This window comes from Schistocerca serialis, unplaced genomic scaffold, assembly GCF_023864345.2.
Source record: "Schistocerca serialis cubense isolate TAMUIC-IGC-003099 unplaced genomic scaffold, iqSchSeri2.2 HiC_scaffold_641, whole genome shotgun sequence".
NCBI lineage: Eukaryota > Metazoa > Arthropoda > Insecta > Orthoptera > Acrididae > Schistocerca > Schistocerca serialis.
In genome coordinates this window covers 20,001-25,000 of record NW_026048235.1, presented here as the reverse complement: position 1 = coordinate 25,000, position 5,000 = coordinate 20,001, and the positions used below count along the sequence as shown (strand labels likewise).

The following is a 5,000-nucleotide window of genomic DNA, read 5'->3' as shown; positions in this document are numbered from 1 at the left end:
GCTGGCACCAGACTTGCCCTCCAATAGATACTCGTTAAAGGATTTAAAGTGTACTCATTCCGATTACGGGGCCTCGGATGAGTCCCGTATCGTTATTTTTCGTCACTACCTCCCCGTGCCGGGAGTGGGTAATTTGCGCGCCTGCTGCCTTCCTTGGATGTGGTAGCCGTTTCTCAGGCTCCCTCTCCGGAATCGAACCCTGATTCCCCGTTACCCGTTACAACCATGGTAGGCGCAGAACCTACCATCGACAGTTGATAAGGCAGACATTTGAAAGATGCGTCGCCGGTACGAGGACCGTGCGATCAGCCCAAAGTTATTCAGAGTCACCAAGGCAAACGGACCGGACGAGCCGACCGATTGGTTTTGATCTAATAAAAGCGTCCCTTCCATCTCTGGTCGGGACTCTGTTTGCATGTATTAGCTCTAGAATTACCACAGTTATCCAAGTAACGTGGGTACGATCTAAGGAACCATAACTGATTTAATGAGCCATTCGCGGTTTCACCTTAATGCGGCTTGTACTGAGACATGCATGGCTTAATCTTTGAGACAAGCATATGACTACTGGCAGGATCAACCAGGGAGCTGCGTCAACTAGAGCTGAGCAGCCGGCCGCCCGGGAGTGTGTCCCGGGGGCCCGCGCGAACACGCAAGCGTCCGCTCAATTATTCTGCAAACAGGAGGAGGCTGAGCTCCCCTGCACAACACACCTCGAAACCCTCTCAGGTCCCGGCGGCGCGCAGCGCCGTCCTAAGTACTTGGTCGGGTTCGAGAGAGGCGCAATCGCCCGGAGTTAGGCGAGTAGACGCTTTAGGTGCGACCACCCGTGCTCCCAACTGAGCTTGCCGCTGCCGACAGAGGCCCGGGAGCGTGCTGTCGTGGCATTGCCGGCGGGAGACAACACGCGCCACCTACGGTGACCGGCAGCTCCAACGCCAGCGCCACAGAAGGACAAAAGCCCCACTTGGGTGCCGAAGCGAACTCTCCCAGCACAGCGCACGCGCCAACACGTCCGCACAGCTGCGATACAAACCACCTGCGAGAACCGCTGGGGCGACCGAGCAGCAGACGGCGTCGCGGCGCCGAGCGCCGGGCGGCGGCGCATCCTCAGCGCACACAGTCCTCAATCGGACCAGCACACTGCAGATGGCCACCGCGCTTCGCACCGGGCCCGCGAGGACCTACTTTGGCCGCAAGGCGCCGCGAGCAGGGGGCGCCGGCGCGCAGCTGCGCCGCCTGCCGCGTCCGTCGGCCGGCGCGCCTGCCACTGGCCGCCCCCACCAGCCGGCTGTAGCGCGTGCGCCCACGCACCGCGCTGCCAGCACGCCGGGCGGCCCCCCCTCACCGGCCGGGGACGGTCCCACCCAGCCACCGCCGCGTATCGCCTCACACCCAGATCCCCTTTCGCGTTCGTGGGCATGGTGGGTCCCCTTTCACGTTCGTGGGCATGGTGGGTATCCCTGAAACAACCGGTTAATAGCTCGACCGATCGTCGCCAACACTGATTCACCTCTAGCGAGAACAACCGCACCACAACGGGTTACCTGTTGTTCATTTGCGTAACGTCACCAGCAAACGTAGACGTCCATCGCCATTTGCAACGAGTATTGCATGCCTGTGTCAGGTGTCACAACACACTACGTCTGCCCACATAGACGCAACAACATGTGCACGCCTCGAGAACACGTGGAAGGTAGCCCCCGTACGTATGCGGTGTCCATTGCGCGAACGACTGTCAGCCGGCCTCTGCAGGATGTCGCAGATGTGGAACGCGGTGCAACATGCTATCACGGTGTGTGAGAAGAGACGACTACGTCCGAATACACGCTCCACTACATCAACAGACTGCTCATGCTGATCGCCATCCAGGGCGTCCGTTCCTCCCACACGTCTGAATGGCGTACCACACTGCAATCCAGCTCTTATAGGGAGACGACACGTAGCTGCGTGCACAATATTTGGACTGTATGGTCTGCCGTTGCTAGGCGCAGTCGTCGTACGGTCACACATGTGCCACGATGTATCATTCAGTACATACGGACCAATGTGCAGTACAGTTTGTGGGTTTTGCGTACATCGGCGGACAGGTGACAGGCCGTACCACAACGTAGGCTGAGTACGTCGGCATGCGAAGGGCATTGAACATGCAAACTTCTCAACGACCAGCTTGCGAAGGCAGGGGGGAAGGGGGGGGGGCATGTACGTCCTGCTGCTATCCACATTACAGTGTATAGCAGGAGCATGTGGAAAGTCAGCAACACCTGCAAGGTGTTTAACATGACGCGATACACAGGGGACCGGGCAGTGCGAATAGCGAACTATATTGCGAGGGTTGCGGTTAGGCAACACTACACTAATTTAACGAGTTGCATAACAATTACAGAGCAGGTTCAGCGACAACGTGCGTCAGGTTAAGGCGCAATATAGGTTAGGTTGAGGCACAATATAGGTTAGGTTAAGGCACAACATGGGTTACGTTAAGGCACAAATTGGGTTACGTTAAGGCACAACATGGGTTACGTTAAGGCACAACATGGGTTACGTTAAGGCACAAATTAGGTTACGTTAAGGCACAAATTAGGTTACGTTAAGGCACAAATTAGGTTACGTTAAGGCACAAATTAGGTTACGTTAAGGCACAAATTAGGTTACGTTAAGGCACAAATTAGGTTACGTTAAGGCACAAATTAGGTTACGTTAAGGCACAAATTAGGTTACGTTAAGGCACAAATTAGGTTACGTTAAGGCACAAATTAGGTTACGTTAAGGCACAAATTAGGTTACGTTAAGGCACAAATTAGGTTACGTTAAGGCACAAATTAGGTTACGTTAAGGCACAAATTAGGTTACGTTAAGGCACAAATTAGGTTACGTTAAGGCACAAATTAGGTTACGTTAAGGCACAAATTAGGTTACGTTAAGGCACAAATTAGGTTACGTTAAGGTACAATATGGGTTAGGTTAAGGTACAATATGGGTTAGGTTAAGGTACAATATGGGTTAGGTTAAGGTACAATATGGGTTAGGTTAAGGTACAATATGGGTTAGGTTAAGGCACAACGTAGGTTAGGTTAAGGCACAACGTAGGTTAGGTTAAGGCACAACATAGGTTAGGTTAAGGCACAACATAGGTTAGGTTAAGGCACAACATAGGTTAGGTTAAGGCACAACATAGGTTAGGTTAAGGCACAACATAGGTTAGGTTAAGGCACAACATAGGTTAGGTTAAGGCACAACATAGGTTAGGTTAAGGCACAACATAGGTTAGGTTAAGGCACAACATAGGTTAGGTTAAGGCACAACATAGGTTAGGTTAAGGCACAACATAGGTTAGGTTAAGGCACAACGTAGGTTAGGTTAAGGCACAACGTAGGTTAGGTTAAGGCACAACGTAGGTTAGGTTAAGGCACAACGTAGGTTAGGTTAAGGCACAACGTAGGTTAGGTTAAGGCACAACGTAGGTTAGGTTAAGGCACAACGTAGGTTAGGTTAAGGCACAACGTAGGTTAGGTTAAGGCACAACGTAGGTTAGGTTAAGGCACAACGTAGGTTAGGTTAAGGCACAACGTAGGTTAGGTTAAGGCACAACGTAGGTTAGGTTAAGGCACAACATAGGTTAGGTTAAGGCACAACATAGGTTAGGTTAAGGCACAACATAGGTTAGGTTAAGGCACAACATAGGTTAGGTTAAGGCACAACATAGGTTAGGTTAAGGCACAACATAGGTTAGGTTAAGGCACAACATAGGTTAGGTTAAGGCACAACATAGGTTAGGTTAAGGCACAACATAGGTTAGGTTAAGGCACAACATAGGTTAGGTTAAGGCACAACATAGGTTAGGTTAAGGCACAACATAGGTTAGGTTAAGGCACAACATAGGTTAGGTTAAGGCACAACATAGGTTAGGTTAAGGCACAACATAGGTTAGGTTAAGGCACAACGTAGGTTAGGTTAAGGCACAACGTAGGTTAGGTTAAGGCACAACGTAGGTTAGGTTAAGGCACAACGTAGGTTAGGTTAAGGCACAACGTAGGTTAGGTTAAGGCACAACGTAGGTTAGGTTAAGGCACAACGTAGGTTAGGTTAAGGTACAACGTAGGTTAGGTTAAGGTACAACGTAGGTTAGGTTAAGGTACAACGTAGGTTAGGTTAAGGTACAACGTAGGTTAGGTTAAGGTACAACGTAGGTTAGGTTAAGGTACAACGTAGGTTAGGTTAAGGTACAACGTAGGTTAGGTTAAGGTACAACGTAGGTTAGGTTAAGGTACAACGTAGGTTAGGTGAAGGCGCAATGTAGGTTAGGTTAAGGTACGATATACCTTAGGTTAAGGTACAATATCGCTTAGGTTAAGGTACAATATAGCTTAGGTTAAGGTACACGTTGTAGGGAAAGGTGTATTTTGGGGGGGGAGGGGGCGGCAGGTTCGTTGATAGTGATTATCGTAAGTGCATGCCTGCGGGATCATCCGATTTGTCACGTCAGGATGCACTTGTGGCTCATGACAGGCGGCGCTCCGATTCCAAGGTTGTGGCAGATCTGTGTCTTTCATTCCTGCCATTGTTTGTGTACTGTGACAGGAGGCAGTATTGTGATGTTGGGTGCACCCCTGTGTAGGACATGTGTGGGTGTTCGTGGCTTAGCTGAGCAATGGCGGATGTCGGAAGGGTGGGATATTCTGTTTTCTGGGTGGACCTCCCGGTCTGGTTATGATAGTGTGGATTGTGTAATGTGGCGGAGAGGATGCACCGGATGTTCTTCCATGCTGGTGGTTAGATATTGTGTGTGTGCCTGTTAGAGGCAGAGAGTAGTGTGTGATAGTGTCTGGCTGACGTGTGGTTCTCATTGTGTGCAGAGTCTTTCAGCATGTATAGGGACGGTTGTATATATTATCTGTATTCTGATGGCTCTGCATCTATTACTAATCAGTGCCGTGTATACGGTTACTCTGGTTCCAGTCGAAACTGTTCTATCTCTGTACATTAGTGACACTGCGGCT

General features: G+C 50.5%; 1 non-coding gene across 1 annotated transcript in view; it reads right to left on the bottom strand.

The window, feature by feature from the left end:
* LOC126448943 (small subunit ribosomal RNA) overlaps window positions 1-587 on the bottom strand; it is a 1,909-nt gene extending 1,322 nt beyond the window's left edge. Inside the window, exon 1 of the ribosomal RNA XR_007584292.1 lies at window positions 1-587. This exon is cut by the window's left edge and continues 1,322 nt beyond it. This is a non-coding gene — a ribosomal RNA (small subunit ribosomal RNA).
* Window positions 588-5,000: the final 4,413 nt, after the last annotated feature.